This window comes from Rattus norvegicus, chromosome 2 (assembly GCF_036323735.1).
Source record: "Rattus norvegicus strain BN/NHsdMcwi chromosome 2, GRCr8, whole genome shotgun sequence".
NCBI classification, from domain to species: domain Eukaryota; kingdom Metazoa; phylum Chordata; class Mammalia; order Rodentia; family Muridae; genus Rattus; species Rattus norvegicus.
Window position 1 is genome coordinate 17,039,603 of NC_086020.1, and position 22,667 is coordinate 17,062,269.

The 22,667-nt window shown below is 36.5% G+C and overlaps 1 long non-coding RNA gene across 7 annotated transcripts; it reads left to right on the top strand.

Annotated features, from left to right (window-relative positions):
• The first annotated feature begins 231 nt into the window (after positions 1 to 231).
• Positions 232 to 22,602, top strand: LOC120100662 (uncharacterized). 7 transcript variants are annotated; one of them, XR_005500489.2, is made up of 5 exons: positions 232 to 527; positions 1,252 to 1,443; positions 17,675 to 17,763; positions 19,418 to 20,662; positions 20,780 to 22,602. It is a non-coding gene; the product is annotated as an uncharacterized LOC120100662 (long non-coding RNA). The 7 variants fall into 7 exon arrangements; XR_005500492.2 differs by lacking the exons at positions 232 to 527; positions 1,252 to 1,443 and adding an exon at positions 13,788 to 14,919 and having other exon boundaries at positions 19,418 to 19,435; positions 19,553 to 20,662; XR_005500491.2 differs by lacking the exons at positions 232 to 527; positions 1,252 to 1,443 and adding an exon at positions 13,790 to 14,919 and having other exon boundaries at positions 19,418 to 19,585; positions 20,619 to 20,662.
• Positions 22,603 to 22,667: the final 65 nt, after the last annotated feature.

Genomic DNA, 22,667 nt, shown 5'->3' on the forward strand with positions numbered 1-22,667 from the left:
AACGACAATTTCTTAAACAAAAGGGTGTTTTTTGTCACCTGAATATTTTTTCTCCTTTCCTTTCTTTTCTTTCCTTTCCCTCTGTCTCTCATCTTCCTTTTTTCCTTAGGAAGGATTATAAAATTATTGAATCAAATAGCTACCCAGAGCCAATGTTCTTACCTGCAGTCAAGAAAAATGAAAGCCTTTATCAGATGCAGCCTATTTAAAGTAAACAGTTTTAGTCTGGGTAAGGCCTGTCGACAAGGAGCAGAAGTTATAGCCTGGCATAGAAGTTTAATTCTTGTTTGAAAATTTTTTGGTAGAGTGTTTTTCTAAAATGCAGTCTGCTGGCTTATTATTTTTTTAAAGGCTGACAGTTAATTAGCACTGAGTCTTATTACAGAAGTCTCCTCTAAAGCAGACATATTCTGGTTCTACTGAAGTGATTGTCATCAAGGGGTTGTTTGCTGTGGTGCTCACAGATGGCAGAGAAGACAGCCTAGGAACGCAAACAGCCTGATAATCACGATAGCCTTAAAATATGGGTGAGTTTTCAACTCTGCTTCTGGCAGCAATCGCTTTTCAAATATCTTGGGTTGTTATGTCCAAGTGGTTTACTTTAAAGCAGTCTTGTCATCAAAGGGGTCCCAGAGTCAAGAATAATTATGATAATTACCTAGAATTGCACCCCCCAAATAATCATCATAATACTGAATCTTAACCAAGTACAATATTGTTTGTGCAATACACTGCTACATTCAAAAAGATGAAGTGCTAGACAGCTAAGATCTATTCTTGACTAACAAAGCAACTATAATTGTATGACTTTCTGGGATAATGGTTTAAACAAAAGTAAATAGTAAAAAAATGCACCCCCCCAAAAAAAAGGATTGGAAAGCTTAGCTGTGTTTAGTGCCCATTGATGAGAGCAGTGTTCTCTGATCCATGCTGCTATTGTTGGGTTTGGTTTAGCCCCCTCTCAATCAATATCTAACAGGGCATGATTTAATAAGGTTTTATAATCTCCAAAAGTGGGGGGGGCGGGGTGGCTGTGGCATTGTCATTCCTCAAAGGGGGCCTTTCAGGTTTCTTTACTTTCACCTGCTGGGTCCCATTTGGTCTCTTTCAAAGAGAATGCAATGACAAAATGAATGAGAAATGCTAGAATAAGAGTCCCTTATTCTGCCCAATAGTATAATCAATGGGTACTTGTAATCCCTATTGTACCGCACAGAGGTAGTTGTAAGACAATTAAATCTCGCTTCTCAGGCAAATGATTTTGGTAGTTAACCTGAAACAGCCAACAATATTGAAGAGAATGAATGCATTTGAAGCAATGATGTAATGGGATCCGGCCTGACCAGCAGAGCATGCGTGCCTATTGACATGTGCATGCATGTATATGTGTGCTTATCACAGTTGCTCCATGTGCAAACAGTTCATGATTCATAGCATGACGTGGTAAGTGGAAATGGTTTTAAATGGTTTCACAATCCGTCTTTTAAAGTTCTATTTTCAATGATGTAAAAAAAATTCATATTTCTGTAGTCTTATACACTTTAAAATGTAGTTTCATAAACAGAAAACATTTACATAGTTAACATCAGTTTGATGTGACAAACCAATTTAGTTTTAATTTCATTTGCATCAGCTAAATTCAATTTCTCTTTCCCTACATGCAGTCACTGCTTAAATGTCAAAGGGGACCTTGTATTCTTCTGAAGGGACACTCATTTCAACTCCTGTGTTATTTGCCCACATCCAATTGGATGCAATCCATATTTTATTTCCAGCATTATCTATCAAGAAATCTTGTGGTTTGGCATTTTTAGGAGAGAATAAAACTATGGACCATGATAAAATTGCAAAGCACAAATTCTAAAAGATTTGTGAAGAAAAGTATCCCCTTCTTGAGAAATGAAGGGACTTAAAACATATAAACGTAAAGAAAAGGGGAGTGGAGATAGCCATGTCAGATATGCAACGATGAGTTTAATTCAGAATCATTTAAGGTGTAAATATTTAATCTGTTGAACACACTTAATTTCTCTTACATTTATGTTGAAGCCATCCACAATCTATTATCCAAGTTGTCTTAGGAGCCTCAGTTGGCCTTTGTTTACAGTACCAAAAATGATTCCTGGGACACAGTACCTGTCAGTAAACACGTGTGAAAAGAGTGCTTTTATATGTAGAGGTTCATGTTTCCTTCTCTAAAAGAATTTCTATTTTGACCTAGAAACTGAAATGTTACTGATGCATACCTAGGCACATGTGTATGTGCATGTTTGCTGTGTTACCCAGACATATAGCTACCTAATATGTAAATAAAGTAAGTTCTCTGTGTATACCATTCTATATCGTTTCCTTGCTAATCTAGCAACACTGAAAAGCAACTCTGACTCTCAATGAACTAGAAATGTAGCCTCATAAGACTTCTAAGTGGTAATATTTGTTATTTCTAGGTCGTTGTAAGTTTTTTTCCTTGCACTCCAATCATAGGGAAATAAAGAAATCCTCTAAAAAATAAGATTGACCTGAATAAAACAATGTATTCACACATAATGCTGCTTTTAGTGAGGAGTGAAGTGCCCAACTCCTCTGGATACTTCCAAATGAGTCCAGCTAATTGGGGTAACCCAAGCCAATGGCCCTTTGAAAGACTGGAGGTCAGGTGTTTTATTGCTGGGATAGTATTCAAAAACATGACTGTCGGGGGTGAACGAAGAATTATGTCAAGAGCATTCAGCATTACTGCCACTAAAGAGGGAGGAGGGGGAAAACATTGTGAAGAAAAACATGTCATTTTCTAAATGAGTGAGGGAGGAGGGGATAATGTGGCCTTCAGCTGTTGGTTTATTAGGTTTCCATTCCCGTGATCCACATCTGCCTTAGGCTGAAATAGTTTGACTTTTAATACAGTTGCATTCAACTCCGTTGCTTTCTTGTAGAGTGAAAAACATGCAGATGAGGTTTATTCTTTGAGGTTGTTTGTTTCCCTATCTCCTCTTCTGTTTTCCTGGTTCTATAGCAAAGCTGAGCGTTGTTGTCTGATTCTCCATGGAACAGTGAACATTGCTTTTCCTAGCCAAATCACCCAGTGTTAAGTGCTATGTGATACAGATCAATAGGGCATCTACAGCCGTACAAAAAGGGCAATGTTGTTTCTATTAACCATTCTCAATAAGAGTGTGGCCTAGTGGTTAAAGGATTAAATTGGGTGTTGAGGTTTGTGATGTCTTGACTTCTATTTTTACCTAAGACATTGTATTCTTGATGATGCTGTTAGATTTCTTTTTCTTTCATTTTGCCTCATAAGAATATATTCACAAGTTATATGCATGAGGCATATATCTCATGTGATCAATCGATGCTGAAACCTGGAAGACTGAGGAGAGAATTGGAAGCACATCTGATAACATCTAAATTATGCTATTTCAACTATTCAACTCAATTAATTGCTCATATTGTATTTCACACATTCTTTATGTTTCATCCCACTCTCCCATCATGCTTTCTGAATTTGCAACACTTTACACTCATATGCGTGAATGCATGAATGCATACACACACACATGTCCACACACACACATACACACTAGGCATGCATGTATGCACACGTGCACACAATGTACATAAAACTGAGGCAAGGGCTTCTCTTTTGTTCCACAGCAGGGCGTACTTCATTTCATGTGAGCTTCCTGTATGGGACATTTTCATCAAATATAATGCAGACCATAGCCTAGCGAAAGAGGGTGGGGTTTGATGTCATTACCAGTGTGGCTTCAAATGGTCATTCCTAAAGACTAACACGCATTAGCTTTCCACAACAGGTTGGAGCATAGCCCTGTATGAGTACATTTGTATGAGGTTATGTGGGGGAAAAGAATCCATGTGAGAAAAAGGGAAAGAAATGAAAGCATAGAAAAAGTTTATGGAGTTGAATTGTTATTAATTCCAGTTGGCCTTTAAAGGTAGGACAGGCCTCCATACCATGTTTTCTGCTAGAGTTCTGGGTTCCAATTGATCACCTCTCTTCCTCCTCCTTCCCTTTCCTCCCCTCCCCTGTCCTTCCCTCCTATCCTTCTCCTCTTTCTTCTTCCCTGGATCATGTAGCACATTTATAAACCATTCACTTAAAATGAAAATCAGAAAGGCGAAAATCCTCCTGTGTTGGGATACCAAGTAGTAGGAAGGCAGATCCTTCCTTTTCCTGTGTTTGTGGCCTGGTTAGACACTGTTAGATAATGGTCTCTGCAAGAGAAGAAAAGTAGGCCCGCGTCAGTGGGAAGCTGAAGGGACTTCTGAGGAAGAGGTGCGTGTGCGTGTGTGTGTGTGTGTGTGTGTGTGTGTGTGTGTGTGTGTGTGTGTGCGCGTGCGTGCGTGTGTGTGTGTGTGTGTGTGTGTTCTCAGCTGAGTGTGGCAGACACTCATCTTGTCCCAGATGCCTTGGTAGTGTACTCTGAAGACAAAAACTTTGTGAACAAATTTGGAAACTGGAATTCATATATTGATAAATGAATTTTCTTAATTTGGGTATAAATTGATTTAAATTTCAGGGACAAAATTGAATGGCGTTACCAACAAAAGGTTAGATTTCCTTCCCTAAGTCAAGGATGAAATCTTTTTTTAAAAAGAATGATCACCTTTGTGTTTCACAAACCAAAGATAAGTATTTCAGCCATCCCAAACTGTCAGCTGTGTTTCCTGTAGCACATATGCTTTCTGTGGCCTCCTTTAAAGATTTATTCCTCACTTCTTCCAACTGAGGATCTTAACTGTAAAAATGTGATTGGAATTTATAGCATCCTGAACTTAAAAGGGGTGATGCATAGCTTTTTTTTTGAAGAAGCACATCATGTTTATTAATAGTTTTAAAAATATTATTAGGTCCCTGTTAGCCACATTTTAGGGTCTTTAATAGTTTCCTAGATTTTCCCTTGTGGGCTATAGTGAAAAATGAAGTGTAAGGAATTTGGGAGCTTAGTTCTGTGCAGTCATGACTTTGCTATTTATTGTTTACTATTTAAAATCATGGAAGTGAAAAAATTTTCCATTCCCAATTTCAAATATTAGATGGACTATATTCAACTAATTGTTTGCTTAAAAACCCAGACCTATTTTCAAGAAAAACAGCATGTTTCAGAAAGCAAAATAAAATATATTTTAAAAATGGATTTTTATGAATCAAGGAAGAGCCTGGTAAATAGATTTTAAGTGTGTATTTATACAATCATCTGTTAATGTTACAGAAAAGGAATTGAGAAATGAGAAAAAATGTATAGTCTAGTTAAGTCTTTTCAATGTTCCACCAAATAGAGTTGAATTTAAACTTTACTTCCATTAAATACAAAAGAGCTTACAAAATGTTTTCATATATTTGTCTCTGGCTGTTTTGTATAAAATCCTATCACAAAATATATCCAACTCTGAAGGCCAAAAGATTAAACCAGAATACTCTGTGTCATTAAAACTACCTCTCATCTACCACAAACACTTGGAAGTGTCTCTGTTTTCCATTGTGTGGAATATTTATAATCATTCATTCACATAAATTTTTTGGGCAGTGGGGTTTCTTTAGAGGGCTGAGATCAAACCAAGAGCCCAGGCTTGCTAATCAGAGAATCCACTTCATCCTCAGTCAGAGTTTTTAAGAATTTTTCTGAAATGTTTTCAAAAAGGTTTCCATTACAATCGTTGTGATTCATTATGGAGCGATGTCCCTCCTGAAGCAGGTATTTTTCTGCAAGAGCCAAATAGAACCAAATAACAGTTCCGCAAGGTACAAGCTCGCCCAGGCTGTTCCCAAGCACAGAGTGACCTTATGCTCATCCCCATCGTTGATGTTAAATAGTGAGGAGCAAAATGGGTTATACCATCAGTCTTGCTTTATGTTTCTCAAACCAACAAACAGCCTAAGAGGGGAAGCTCAGTTGTGTATTCATAGGGGTCCTGTTTTCTGATTTTTGTCTCTAATTTTTTATTGATCTGTTACAACCCACTGTGTTATAATAATCATAGGAACTTTAGGGATTATATCCAAGGTAAAAAATGATAGAATCAATTTCAAGAGAAATTGAAGACATAACTTATTAACCATGCCGTATGTTCACACCACAAATTAACTGAAATTTTCTCAAACTAGATCCACACAGAGAGGGCACTACAGATAACGTTGACTGTGAAGGAAGTTTTACCACCATGGTACCCAATGATTCCTCTCACCCTTGCATTTTAAAGAGCTATGATTCCATCATTGGATCCTTGTTTTACTAAATGTTTTAAATGGATGTTTGGTATAATCTCTAGTTTTGGTAAATTTATAAAAATCAAAGCTGTGAAAATACTTCCAACAATATATCTTCTTCTCAGATAATATGTAAGGGATAAAAAGCTTTTCAAGGGTAGATTATAAAAACCAACTCTCATCCCCCAAACCAGAAATCCTTGAAATTTTAAACTGATATAATTTTACATCTATCAACATTGTAAAGCCATTAGAAGTATAATTAGATGTATAGATTATATAGCTATATCAGTAGTACGTGGAATAAATTACGCACTTCAGCTTACCAATGTGTAATACCATTTTTGATCATATGTAAATCTGCTATGAGACTTTTAAAGGAATATCAAAAATATGCCCCAACTACAACAGATTTGTCATTCATGCACTGCTGAGCATGGAGGCCTAATTTACCCTTTTGCCATTATTTTAAATTAAGGCACTTATCCAAAGATCAAAACATCGTCTACAATGGACATTTGTGAAGGCAGATAGTGATAACATCTGAAGGGGTGTGGTAATTGTTCCTGGTGTGGAGGTACAGGGATAGAAATGTTTGATATGTATCTTGGGAAACAGGAAATGTACCACATATAAAAGTACATCTGCAAGTGTGGACGGGCAGACTAGAAAATGCCCAGTGACCGGGCAAAAACTTTAAACATTGTATTTGAGAAGCAAGAACAAAGACGTGCTTTGCCTAGCTGGTAGAGGATGTTAAAGGGGGAATGTCTCCTTTGTCACGGCAGTTTTAAATCCAGCATTTCATATTACAGTCCTTAATGAGAGACGCCAATAGTGTAAGGTGAAGAAAAAAACAAAGAGATTTTTTTTATAGAAAAAAAAAGAATTAAGAAAAAGAAATATGAATGTGAATGTTTAAACTTTGCAGTTGTTGCAGGCCCAGCGGTGAAGGGACTTTTCTGTCCATCTATTAAGGAAGACCCCATAACAAATAGCACACTATCCCCCAAAGGGAAGAGAGTAAAGTTCTCAGGAAACCCCAGCAAACACTGACATGATTTTTACTATTCCAAATTTAATCTGACATTTTCTGAGTGCGTGTGGAAGGAGGACAGAATACTCCCTTTGTGTCCTGGAAAGTGTCATGCGACACAAAAAGATCTTTCTCAAAGAAAAGGCATCTTACATGACTAACACTGAGCTCGCAGCTTGAAAAGAATAAACCCCTCAATGTCGCACTGTGCAAGGTGGCTGAGCAGGTCCAATACAGTGCTTTCATGCCATCTAGTGGTCATCTGAGAAGTCTCCCCGAGACCCCGGGATCTCAAGGAACCAATTCCTGTTTGGGGCAACTGATAGAAAGGAGTAGCCAACCTCACCACCACCACCACCAACGACCCCAAAAAAGAAAGAAAAGAAAAGAAACACGAGGTTGAAGAATATGAATATTTTAGGACAAAATAGCTCATCGGCTTCAATAACCTTCAATAAATTTATGGTACCATTTTAGTTTGAGTGGAACTAGTCTTCTCTGGCCCTTCTTTCCCTCCTTCAGCCCTTTCCTCTCCCTTTTCAAGTTTTTCTTTTTCATTTTCTTTTCATTAGATTGAACTTTAAACAAAACACATCCGTGTTTTGATTTCCAGTTTCTGAAAGAATTAAAACATCACCTGCTTTCATACCTTTGTGTGGGTATTTTAAGACGTTTCTTTGAAACAAACCATCTCCCCACCACCCAAATAAAATGTCAGGAGGCAAGGCAGTGCATAACTAAATTCCTAGGTAATAACTAAATTCCTTCTTTTGGAAAGGCACAGTGCCTAAACTGTTCTCGAATTCTCTTCCGATGTCGGCCCTCAGACAGGCTGCCCTATACGCAGCACTCGAAGTATCGAACTGTGAATTGTTCGAAAGCAAAAGTATTTATTTTTCCAATCTGCTAAATAGCTTTAAAATGTCATTTTATGCATCGCATGTCCAGGTGTGCCGCTTATACTTTGTCTAATAAGTCATCTTCAAATACTGGATTTTCTTTCTAGTTGAGATTCATTTCAAAAGCTTAAGAATTCTTTTTTTTTTAATCTCGTACATTTTAATATTATTTTTACTGTTTCTAAGAATTTGTCTTTTAAGGGACTCAAAAAGTTGACTTATAATTGTGTGGAACAAATCTTTGAATGATTTCAGTCAGCAACCAGTGTTTTTATGCTATTGGGGGAGCCTGAGCCTTTCCCTTTTCTTTCTTCCTTTCCTTCTTTCTTCCCCTTTTTTCTTTTCTTTCATTCTTTTTCATGAAACGGCAATTTTGAAGGCTTCATGACTTAAGAACAATACAGATTTTATAGCGGTTAGAGATCCATAAAAAACACAAACTGGAGTGGTGCTCAAATGCTGGTCCAGGCTTTGAATTAAAACAAAATACTTACTTAAAATGACTTAACAAACCCACACAGTCCTCGCAAATATTCCAAGTAATATTGCAACAGAAAATAATTTTGTTGGTTATTTTTCCTCACTTTTGGCACGTGCGCGTGGGCACACAAACGCTGGGACATTCAATGCCAGTGGTTCCATTAGACAGAAATAAAAATCATAGACTTAACATTGATTACATTCGCCATAGTTATAGTCTCGGTCAGTGTAAATTTTCATCCTGTAAGTTAAACAAAGGCACACATATTTTAAAGTAGATGTGTACTTCAAAATTAAGATTTCTTTAAATCTCAAACTATGTACCAAATATAGTATATAGTATAAATATGCATAAAGACACCAAATCTAAATTTTCACCTTTTAAAGGACTATAGAAGAAAAACTATGTCATTTAAAGTTTTATTTTCCTTTTATCTCCTTCTTGAATGACAATATGATCTTAACCATAAAAAATAGCTACTGATTATATACATATTCTATATCTATATATTCTATACATATTAAAGAAATGTTTGCTGATTATATCTATCTATTTTACTATTTCAAATGGTTGGTTTTTTTTAGCTTACGTTTAAATATAACTTCCTCATGAAACCTGGTAATTTAAAAACTGTGTTCATTTTTGATATTTTTAATACCTGGTACAGATGCACCTCTCCTTTATTTCGCTAAGTAAGCAGAACTCACTTGTACATCAGAGAAAGAGAGTGAGGAGGGAAGCAGGAGGGCAGTGTGTGAGTGGTGTGGTGTGTGTATCAAAGCACCACAATACGATGCATTACTTTGTCCACTAAAAGGTCTATTTCTATATAATAACTACTGATTTAATGTAAGCATACTTCAAACCAAGAAGGTTTTCTACGTTTTGGAGAAAATAATATTACAATGAAAAATATGCAAACCAAACATAGGAAAGGTTCCTAAAATAATAACCTAAAAAGCCCTGGCAGGCCAGAAACTTCTTTGTTGAGCAAAGTATGGTGCCTTTTTTATTTTATTTTTTGCATTTCTCCAAGTGGGTTCATAGAAATGAAAAGAAAAAGTAGAGTTCAAGAGCTTTGAAATTTTATCTACATAAGATGCTACTTTCTGATAAAGAGAAATTCAAGAGAGCTATACATATTCATTGATTAAAGAACAAACAGAACTCAGGGAGGTTCCAGTGCAGAGAAAAAGGCATATGGGCGTCACGCCCGTCGCTGTCTGGGAACAGGACTGAATTTTGATTAGAACAGGAGGCTATAATTGGAGTGATAATCTTTTACACTGTTTTTAATTGTAATCAGTGCAGATGTTTGCAGCTTTCTGATAGGAAAATAGTGATGGAGGATATGTATGGCTGATAATTTTTAAAGCGGTAAGTTTCTCAACTTGGCTCATTTTAAATGATATCTTTGATTCTCGGAATTACTGAAAAGCAGAAAAGTCACAAGTATTAAAAAAAAGCAAACGAAAATCAGCCACTCGCAACAACCCGGAGTATATATATTTCAGACGGAATAAGCTTACGTCCATATTTTTTTCCTTCTGAATTCATTCTGTATGAAGAGAAGTCCACAAAGCATCTTCTGTAAGATTGGAGAAATCAATACTTTGAACAATGACTGAACTATTTTTGATAAAGAAAAGATTGAAAACTTGATAATTTAACCTTCCTTTTTCACTGATGAGATTATTTTAGTTCATTCCAGTTAGTTAAATCCAGATGAAAACAATTTTAACACAAATGTTGCATTTTATATCTTTCTTTTTACTCAACTTACAGTGAGTATCAGAAGATAGGTAGATGATAAATACATAGAATTTTTAACATGGATACAGATTTGTGAATTTCTGAGTTTTTAATCTGGAGTTTCTAATGCAATTAATTGACTTTTGACATTCACATTATATACTGGAGGGAGGACCTTCTGTATTTTATGGAAGAATGACTTGCAATTTCATAAACACAAATCAGCGGTGCCCTTGCCTCCCTTTCCTGAGTAGGAGTATGTTCGGTGCACAGAAATCTCTTAATGACCTTGGTCTGGTGTACTTCAGTTAAAGCTGTACTTAGAGGCAGGCATTACAGGTCGAGGGTTCCTTTCTTTCAGTTTTCCTGGGCTAAGTTCTTTTATTTTTAGGCTTTGCAGCAAGGCTGCAGCAACACCCTATTCTGTCTCTACAGTGAAACTGAGGGAGGAGAGCCATCCTGCACCCAGCAGCATCTTCTGTATTTAACACAACACACAGTCTCAAGATACAAGGCATTCTTGAATAACAGGGAGGTTTAAAAATTAGAAGGTTAATTTTCTCCAAGAATCCTAGGGAAAACTGTCAAATTTTTTCTAGGTGTAAACATAATAATTTAAATATAATTTAAATTATTATGAACATTTGCTTATAGACACACACATACACACACACACACACACACAGAGAGAGAGAGAGAGAGAGAGAGAGAGGCAATTAAGACTCTCTACTAGTCAATTTCTAGATTAAGACTAAGGATGAAAAAATTGTAGGAACTGTCTCTCTTTTTTACAATGCTAGACCTCAGATTCCCAATAAAACTACTGGTGGTTGATTGAGAAATTGAATCATTGTGAGAGAGTCTATGAAGTTTACAAGGGAAGCTGTAATTGTCTGTGGACTGATTTTGACCATTTTAATAATAGTAGCTGCTATTCTACTCAGTGCTACCTAATCTCACTCAACATTTTGCTACTACTGATATTTAGAACAAATTCATAAAATAGGAGCCAAGTATACTTTGCACGTAAAGAACGTGAGACTGATGGAACTTGCATACCTTGCCGATGTCACTTGCGCTGGTTATGAGGGTATGAAACAGCAAAATAAATGAACCGGTGTCATCCTGCCTCATTCGCACATCTCTTCCCAGTGTCTTGATGGTTATTAGTAGTAGTCAAAATTTATTCTGTGCTCTCTATCTGTATTATTTGATTATTTGACTTTCCTTAATGTTTCTTTTGTTAAATTGCATGTTAAATTGTTCCTAGTAACACACTTATGGGATTTAACCAGGTATGTAAATAAAACATAAGTTTTGGTCAAAATAATGTTGACAATTCTAACAAACTAGATCAAATATAATAATAAAAGGGACTCAAATGGATGCTTTTGGTAAATTTTATTTTTGCTCTTTTCTGTCTGACGATTCCATTTTATGGAGTTCCAGATCCTCCAGTCTCCCTTGCTCACACCTGGTGGTCTTTACCTTCCTTACCTGAATGTTCTTGGACTACCCCTTTGTTTATTTTGCTACCTCAACAAGAAGATACAATGCCTGGTAGAGCTTGTTTACTTCTGCCTCGTCGGATCTCAGACTTTCTTCAAGGTCTAGTACAACCTTCCCACTGGCCAGTAAGTTTGGCTTTGCCAGCCTCACTGGACTTGGTCCTTTTGTCCTAGCACTATTCAGTATGTATTCCTACACACCAGGTTTTACAAACAACTCCGTTTCATTTCATATACAGGTTTCTTATCTTCAGTCACACTGAAGGCTTTAAAGTGGAACCTTTTTTCCTTGTATTTCTATAATATGGATCTATTAACGTCTTCCATATCTGTTAACATTCATAAGAAGCCCTTCCAGGGTATCTCCTAAGCTTATATCCCCTGTTCAAGAGCCAGGAAGGAGCCAGCGGTTTGACAACTCCCCAAATCCATTTTCCAGTCTGAGGATGGGACCCATAAATACCTCACTGCTACCGATCACCACGGCATTGCACTAAACTTTTACAAATGCTCTTTGTTTAACATTTCCTGGATTGGTCCAGAGTCTAGAAATCTTCTCTCTTCTTAGAATTTTATATCCATGTGGACATTCTTTGGCTCAAATGCTGAAGTATGGAATCTTCTGTCCACAGTGACATTTTCTAGACAAGATCTCATATTCCACATGCTAGTCCTTTACAGTTAAAAATTTTAACTAAAAGCTCTGTGTGTGTGTTTGTGTGTGTGTGTGTGTGTGTGTGTGTGAAATACCTTTTAAGTAGAATTGTAAGTTGATTTTTTTAAAAAACCACATGGTATTTTTTGCATTCTAAATTCATCTGAAACTGACCAGTGGCTTTTCTCTTAGATAAGGTATCTTTTTCCCATTTAGGCCAGTATCCAAGTCCTTGCTACTTCTCAGGAAGAATCCCCCAAGCCCACTGAAGCATTCCTTATCTACCTTCTGTCTGTAAGCATTGAAGTGCTACTGACTTGATCTAAGACTTAAATTTTAAGCTATTAACAGGAAAGTTGAGTCATTCATAGTCATGCACATAAGTTCTGGGTGTTAGTCACTGTGTGATGAAGCAAGCTATTTTTAGATATTTCAAAGCATTTTTAATGCAGTAAGAGCATTCCATTATAAATTGTGGGCACATATGTGCACACAATATAATTATACAAAATGGCTACAGCATGGGTTATTATATAAAATATCTTCTATATTGCATTTTATTCAAAAGGATAGATAGATAGACAGACAGACAGATAGATGATAGATAAGATGTCTTTTAAATGAGAAACAAGGTGTTCTGTCTGTATAAGAGAAAAAAAAACAGTGTACATGTAGAAGGTTGTGCCTGGTTGAGGGGACTGGCTTTTAAGTCATGTCTTAGAGCTCTTCTTGTCTTGTTAGCTTTTTGTATGGTGGGTTCCTGATGTGAGAGGTGCCCAGCAGCTGAGAGCATGCCGATGGGTCAGTTCAACAGATGCTGGGCCACACAACTAAGAAGCTGAACAAGGGTGAAAAGGAACAAAATGATCTTACTGTGTCCAAGGACTGCCACAGCCCTGCAGACTCTGAACCTGCTTTAAACAAAGTTCTGACCTGCATCAAGATATATCTCATCACTACGTCTATCTTTTCTTGAGAATGAACTGGGAGGTCCAGGCATGTTGGCACAGGCCTTTAATCCTGGTGCTGATGTGGTAAAGACAGATAAAGTCCTGGCTAGCCAGGTCTATGTAACAAGTTCCAGAACAGTCAGGACTATAGTAAGACCATGTCTAAAACAACCGAACAACCAAAAATCAAACAATCAAACAAACAAATATTAAGCTAGGCTTAGAAAGAAGGCTCAGTCCATCAAATGCTAACCTTGTAAGTTTGAGGAAAACTGATTCATGGAGCCAGGAGATGGATCATGGTTAAGAGCATTTGCTTCTCTTGCAGAGGACCTGCATTCAGCTCCAAACACCTGCACAAGGTAGTTTACGTCTGTGTAGCTTCAGTTCAGGGGAATTATGAGGAATCCCTTTTCTATCTTCTGTAGCCACTAGATTCACAGAAGGGACACATACATAACATGCAGACGATCACTCTAACACACAAAATAAAAATACTCTTATAAAAGGTGGATACAGGAGAATTTGGAATGCAATCCCATCCCTGGAAAGTCAGAAACAGAAGAATCCCTTGGGTTCACTGAGCAGTGAATCTAGTCAATTGTGAGCTCTACATTGAGCAAGAGGCTTTGTATCAAGAAACAAAGTAGAGGGTGATTGAGGAAGACACATATGTCTTCTGACATTGAGCCCCCCCTCTCTTTCTCTCTCTCTTCCTCTCCCTCATCTCCCCCCCTCTCTGACTCTCTGTCTCCCTCTCTCATACTCTCACACAAACATACACACAAGAACATATATAATCTCTTGTAATTGTGTGTCAGAATTAACTCTGGAAATGTGAGAAAACACAGAAAGTCGGTTTCAGTAAGGGTACAGTATCTCATAAGCCCACCCGCCACATCTACAGGAGCTTTTATCAAGACATAATAGGATGCTAGAGAACTAATTATAGTATCATTTTTCAAACATGACACTCTGTGGAGTTCATATTAATTTATTCCTTCAATAAGTGTTTTATGAATGCAAACTTGACGAAAGTCACTGAACTATGTGTTAAAGATGAGAAAAGGAAAGTGTGAGATCAAAGCCCTGCCCACCAATGTCTTCTCGTCCAATTAGAGAAAACTCATAATGCAAAATTATATCTGAGGAACACAAGGGGTGTGACTGAGTGAATGCTGTGGGTCTTAGAATTCCAAGGCAGAAGAGCTAATGAACACATTAAAAAGAGGTGAGATTTCAGTCAGCTTCTAAGAAGTGAGGGGAATAGAGTCCAGAATAAGCTTGGCGTCAGAAACGGGCTTTGTTTCAAAGTGGGATTCCCAGCCCTGTAAAGAAGAATGTCTATCCTGGCAAGAAATGCATTAACAAGGCAGGAGGCAGTGTCACTGGTGGAGATGCTTGCAGGGGTAAGTCTCATAGGTTTGAGTTATACGATGACACTTAGGGCTTTGTACACTAGGAAAATATCCTAATCTTAAAGTCTCAGTATAGTATACTTTGGTTATGAGGGTAACAGGGCTACTTGGTAGAATATATGAGAAGACTTTTTTTCTTTTCTTTCCTTTTTCTTTTCCTTAACTTTTCATATTTGATTTTATGATTATTTTGTTTTATTATTTTATTTTTACATTCAGCAGAGTTCCTGGTAGAGTTATGTCACTCTATAAGCATCAGGAGCTATCAGCAGCAGAATCCAGGAAGAGGCATTTCAGGGATGAAACAGGAAGTCTGAACTTGACTGTCACCTGAATTGAGCATTATCAGGTTGTGTTTGTTAGTGGTTTCAAAATATGATTAAGACATTTCATGGTTAGTCTAATGGGTGGTAACATTCACTTGGAGAATGGGCTGGGGAAGAAGAGGGAGGACAGCCGGGAAGTGATTTCCATGTGAGTAAGGTGTGAGGAACTGAGTATTTTCATGGAGATATTTTCAAAAGGAAGATCTCCTTGGGAAGTTGTTATCAATTTGCTACAACACACCGAATCATAACCCTGATAGTCATAAGCATCTTTGTTTACCTGACAAAAATTATAGACCATCTCAAAGATGTAGATGTTCAGTTGTAAAACTGAATGCACTTTCAAGGGATCCTAGAAGCTTTGTCTTAGAAAAGCAGGGGGTAAACACAATAATGGAAACAGAATAATGCATAAATACTAAGTCGATCATTTTATATTTACAATATTGCAGTTTTATTTATAATTTATAAAATTTGCAAATTTAATTTGCCCCATAGAGATGTAATATTTTTGTATCTCAACTTGCAAGAATCATCTGTCTTTTGATCTATTTCTTTTATCCAGTGTTCCTGTGACCCCTCCTGCATGACTCCCAAGTGCAGGACTTCCTATTCGACTTAACACTGTTGGACCACAATCTTCTATCCTCTTTAGAAACTTGATGTGTAGGCCTTCTGTAGTAAATTCAAGTGCTTAAGAAGTTTTTTTTCTGCCTTCAAAATATAAATCAGTTTGGGAATTTTTCATTTTCTGTTTCTACACTTAAATCTAAAGGCCAGGAGAGGGGAGCATAGGGTTTTCATCATCAACCTCACCTTCATCCTCCACTGATAAATCCTTCTGCCCAGTTATTTCTATATCATCATATAATCAAGTTGCTAAACAGGAGCCCAGGTTTACCAGATGAAGTTTCCATCCTTTCCACAGGAAGCACTGAGAAAACAGAGGCAGAAATTTGTATTCTCCTGCTATCGGCCTCTGCATTCCATTCCCTGTAGGTACTCCAAGTATCCCCCCATGGTTCATTTATCATGCCCTATGTTTACACAAGCTGCTTTAAACTTAATGCTCTGATAGACACAAACCTTATGTTGGTGGTATCTTTGTTTAAAACTGTGTATGTAAAACAGAGGGTATGAAGCTAAGTTTCTGTTAGTAATAAAACCATTTTCTCTGATTAGTCATGAAAGGAACTTCAAATAACATTTCATGACTACTTACCAAGTTTTCACTAGCAGTTCTAAAAAGCAACAGTGGAATAGTGTCATTCGGTTTTGAAATTTTTAATTACACAGATGTGCCTTTTAAGTTGTAGCAATTCACTCTGTGAGTTTAATTCCTCTAAAGATAAATAGACATGAGCATTAGAAAATGGCACTGCAATATCTTGGAGCCCCCAGAAAATGTTATCCTCATCACAAGCATCATATGAATATTCTTAGACTTGATACAGGTTTTACCCTAACAATTTAAGATTTGGTTGGACAGTATGAGAAATTTCCTCAACTTCTATAGAGATTTAAATTGGAGTAGTTTTAGATGTTTTTCCTTGTGGATACAGCTTTGTTTCAATAATGATTGATTCATGATAGGCTTGTTTGAGTCCAAAGATAACACAGAACTTGATCAAGATACAATTTAACTGAACTAAATAGTTTAAGTTTAAAATTAACATTTGGATTTTGGATAGACCAAGGCTATTGAAAGCATCTTAGACGTTTTGTGTCTCACTGGCCTTGGAGTAAACTCCACGCATAGCCAGTAGGGACGAACAGATGTTGGCTGGCCTAGAAGTCTGAAGCTTGTGGTCCACTGATGTCATTTAATTCCATAAAATTAGAATTGAAGCATCTTCCTAATTTTCAGGGTAATCCTAAGGACCAAATGAACAAAGACTTACTATTCTGAACATCGAGGAGTTGGTGTCTTTTCATTGTTAGTGTTCTGATGTAGAATTTATTTTTTTATAATGGTTCAGCTCTTATACAGTCATTCACTATTCCCCTCCATGGCTCTTTTTCCTTAGATTTCCACTGATGTTCTCCATCATCTTTTCTGGATAAAGCTTTGGAACTGTTTTTTTTTTGGGGGGGGGAACTGCTTAAAATTAGACAGAATTTTATATCAAATAGCAAGAAGCCTTAACGATTACATATAGAATTCTAAAGAAACCCCTTTAGGCATGCGGGCTCCACCCAGGGACTTGTGTTTTATGCATGGGGTTGATAGAAGTCTGTGAGTAGAAGTATGTGAATTAACATTTAACATTTACACAAACTAAGCAAATATGGTGACGTTATAGGGAGCCTATGCCTTCTTCCCCTTCCCCTTCACACGCATACAAAGGAGGCTTTGCTCTACTAAAATCTTAATGTCACAATAGCAGGCATGCAAACTCTACGCATCTTTTAACTCCCAGGCCTGGGCATGAACTTGGCATCATGAGGCTGAGGAGCAAGGGAGTTGTGAAGACAGTTAAGACCGGCTCTTCCCTGAGTTAGAGACAAGGTGCGTGGGGGCGTGCACGCGGTGGGGTAGGGGTGCAGCGGCACCTGTCTTCCTTTCCTGATAGTTTCTGGGTTGCCCAGCTTTGTTTTAGTCATCAGGTGAGCTAATTACAATGCTAATTAGTCCGTTTTACCCAGACTGCTGTGCTTCCCTGCACTAGAGTTCTTTGTTTGATGTTAATCTTGTTAAGATCTACATCTTAAGCTTGGTCACCTGCTCACCAGCACGGAGAGATAGCACACGGAATTGAAAGAGGAAGAACATACCTTCATCCCTATTAACGAAGATAACTGTTGCAAACCAACAGACCAATTAAGGACAACGATGAACAGTTTTGATCAGCAGCTTTTTTTTTTTTTAATATGGAAGTTGGTTATGAGCAAGAATGGCCTAGAGGAAACCAACTTCCAGGTTTCTCCAAAGGATTGCAAAGACATTTATTCAATTATTTCTCTCACAAAGTATTGTAACAAATAGTTAAGGTGATACCTTTATTTCAAAAGAAAAAAATTTAGAGTTTGTTGGGATCATTTTCTGCAGAGAAACAGTTATCTTCGTTAATACGGAGTTATCTTCCTGAATAATAAGTTATCTTCCTGAATGAGTTTCATCTGTGTCTGAGGAGGACAAGGCTGCTTGGATCATTACCTGACATTGTTGAACAACAGAATAATTAATTGGGCAAATACATATAGAGTTAGTAAATCTGCATACACAGTAACTGGACAATAGAAATTCTTTTCCTGAGAACGACCTGCCACTAGTTTGATACACTGGTATGCTGTGTTAGCATTTTTCCCCTTGGCCTTACCCATTCCAGATAATTTTGTTAATTTTTATGAACTTATCTGTTGTCCACAAAAGATTTAGAAATGGTCAATTTTATTATTTGTATCTACTTTTAAGGTAGCAGATTTCTTTGTTAGCCCTGTGAATAAATAGTTTTTGAAATGATTTAATAATCTCACTAAAATGATTTAAATTAGCATAAGGAATGTGTCTTTTAAAAAAGGTAAGCTCTAAGGGGCTTATTTATTTATTAAAGAACTACCTATCCCTTCTAATCATTGTACAATATTTATATGATAATTTAAATTTGCATTTAATATAATAAATGGAAACAAAATAAGATAGCAATTGTTTTCAATAAAGTAATGAATGTTAGGTCACCATCCTCTTGTAACTGTTTATTGTAAAATATAGAAGATAAAAAGTTTATAACTTTATTTGAACATGAAAGAAGAAACATATTTAAACAGGGAAGTATTTGTTCTAATTACTGTTTTAAAAGTAATTATTCTAATGGCTAATAAGAACTTAGGTTTTAATTTAGACACAACTCAATTTCCCAGTATCTTCACTTCTTAGGAGGATAAAATAATGATGGTGGTGATGATGATGATGATGATGATGATGGTGGTGGTGGTGGTGGTGGTGGTCGTGGTGGTGATGATGATGATGATTTTGATTCTGATTATATTTTAATCCAGATAACAGTACTCAGTCTCTTAATTCAGACATTCTGGTAAGGCTCAACTTGTCACAATGTATAGCTTTCTCTCCTTTGATAAGGTCAGTTTGCCAAAAAGAACAAAGTACATATGAGTAATGCATTACTCAACCTCTTGTATACTTACATCTATTTTTCTTACAGGTCTCACTATTCAGAAAGGTACAGACATGGCACCGTGATAAAAAGGGTCATTTAAAAGGCTTCACAGAGGCTCTGTACTGTGAAGGATTGAATTCTCACTTGAATGCCTACATTTTCACATCGTTTTCTTTGCAGAAATATTCCTTTTGAATGGCAGACTGCAATTGGGTAGGTTTTTTTTAAGTCACTGACCAGGAATATATAATATTAGAAAGCACTTGTCCCGGAGGAAGAACACAGCTCACTGAGAGGTATGAGGTGTTATTAAAGAAGTTATACAACTTTTCTTTTCATATTGGAGGGTTGCTTTTGACAAGAACCTCAAGTTCAGTCAAGGTGGAACATGAAGGTTTAAGACTTGCACAGGGTAGACAATTTAAATAACTTATGATATTATTAGCCCCAAACCCATCCACTGGGCAATTTTTCATAATCACTTTGAATGTGTACTTTTATCGACACACCGTGCTGACTCTAGTTTGTTTCATCTATCTGATTCCCACGACACTTGATCACAATTATTTGAAAAATGTTTATAGCTAATTTTCAAAGCCTTTCAACTTTTCTTAGCACTTTTGTCTTCCCCAAATACACTTCAACGAAGAAGACAGAAGTCTTTTAAATAAATACAGTAAGACATTTAACCTTAGTTATTAAATTCTGTGTGGAGTTAATGTTAATTCAATTCAGTTGAATGCACCAACTATTTCTTGATCTCCTACTGTTGGTAAGGAATTACACCAGGATTATGAAAAGGTATAAAAATAAATAAAACATCTTTATCTTTAAGATTTCTACTGTCTTGGGAAAAGCATAAGAATTTCAGGAATAATAAAAGGTAGAAAACCGTGAGTCAGATCAGGAAGTTACAAACTTTTTGTCTAACTCAATGAGTGAGATTTGTTTGACCTGAGTTAAGGAAGACCATAAAGAAGAACATGATTAAATACAACTTGGAAATGATGTATTCTTTGGGGATAGCAGTTACAGATGGGCAGGAATAATATGATAGAAATTATTCATCCTAGACAGAAAGATGGTAAGAGAAAAAAATCAAGGCGGGAAGATAGAGGCTTTTATCTATGCTAGAAAGTTGCTGGGCTGGGTGTAACCTAGCATGCTTGAGAAGGATGTGGAAATCAAGTGTGCACCTAAGCCAACACTTGATTGGTTTGCTAGTACTTTGGTTGTGATTTTACAGGCCACGGGGAATTTTTGAGCCAGAGAGTATCTTTCAGGATTGTGGTATGTATCTTAGAAAATATTGTTCCTTCCCTCTCATGTATAATTTATCTAATTTTTTCCTATAGTACTAAAGGTTTTTCTTGAACTTTAATTCTATTTTTTTTTCTCTCCTGTCAGAACTAAATCAGAAGAATACAGAAATCACCAAAAATACATTGTATTCATGTCCATTTGGGGACCAAACTAAATTGTTAAGAAACTCCATACTGATTCTGTGATGCTAAGTCTAGTGGAAATTGCATAATGTTATGCTATAAAAATACTTACAATTACTTCGGAGCTATATGAGAACCCAGAAGAAATTTACCTTCACTTGAAAGCAGAAGGATGCCTTGTTCATATACCACAGCAAAAATGATGGAAAGGCATTTCTTGGGCTTTAAAGCCTGCCTAAAATAAGAGTCATTTATTTATAAATCTTGGTATCTAGGAATGCTATAAGGTTGAAAATGCTTGGTTTAGTTCAAAAAGACTGAGTGGTTCTCAAATAAAGCATTCTGTAGGTTTCACTGACAAATTCAAATTTATTTCCTCTCCACCATTCTCACAGCTAATCAATAGGCACTTGCATTTTACAAAGTTAAGCTGTAATTAATGAAAACAAAGATAAACATAGTCCTTTATAAATCTTATGTTACTATTACTCTTAAAAAATAGAAAATAAGTTCTATTTTTTAATGACACCTTTGAAACAAAGGGTAAAAAACAATACAAATTGTGAATTTCATCTAAAAGTTTGTTTTAGATAAGACAGATTATTGTACATAATATTAAGACAATTGGAAAATGAGCCCAAGTTAATCTGATGGAGAAACAGGTCAGTTGTGTATAGTGTACACATGCGATTACAAGATCTAATGTGTTCTATTCATTTAATAGCACATAAATATTATTCAATAAATTGCCAATTAGTTAGCCATTATGACAGTTATAGCATACAATCTGTCATGAAATAATTGAATCATTTCCATTCTCAAACTTAGAGTAGGCAGATACAATGGAAAAGAGGAAGGGCAACAAGATGATAAACTTATAGCTATATCTTCTGTTCATATATAAAAATAGATAAGCTTCCATATTTGAGCATATGTGGCACTAGTCTTTTTCATTGACAAGGAAACCATTTCAGTTTTCTTAAACATGAGAGTAATATCATTAGTTTAGAAGCTGTACCTTGGCTTGGAGATGTTGACATCATCCCACAAAATTTACGTCCAATTATGTTGAAATTGCTACAACAAAAAAATACAATCTAGCAAGGAAAATATTTGATAAGCTTGTCAGTGTAGTATAGTGACAGATATTGCAGAAGCCAAAAAGTTAGATAATTCATTATGCCTCAAATCTCATGGTCTTCTTCATTCTCGTGTTCAGAAGAATCTAAGCTAAGCATTCTTAAATCTATATAAATTCTATATTAGCTCTGCTTTATAAGAAATATTCTTTTACTAATGTTTTATGTTTATTTAAATCTCCAAAACATGTGGTCAGGCTGGGAATACCTAGTACAATATAGTCATTTTTGTTAAATTTTTGTGACATTAAAGCTTTCTTGTTATCCATACATTTATAGAATTTAATCTACGTCCTTGTCTACTCTCTCCCCAGATGAGAGCTAATACAACTCATTATTGTCCTGGCACCCTCTGCAGGATGGTAGACCTTTATTTCCCAATGTTTTACTCCTGCCTCCTACTATTTCCTGGCTCCTTTTGTTTCATTTTTCTATCCTTTTCCATATTTTTTTGTCTCTTTGAGTAGTGCTGCCACAGAAATCCTTATTTTTTGGTACAGGGTGTGTGTGTGTGTGTGTGTGTGTGTGTGTGTGTGTGTGTGTGTGTGTTTGTGTGTGTGTGTGTCTGTCTGTCTGTCTGTCTGTCTGTTTGTCTGTGTGTCTATGAGTGTGTGTGTATGTCTGTCTGTGTGTGTATGTGTGTCTGTGAGTGAGTGTGTGTGTGTGTGTGTGTGTGTGTGTGTGAGGCGGGGGAGGGAGGGAGAGGGAGGG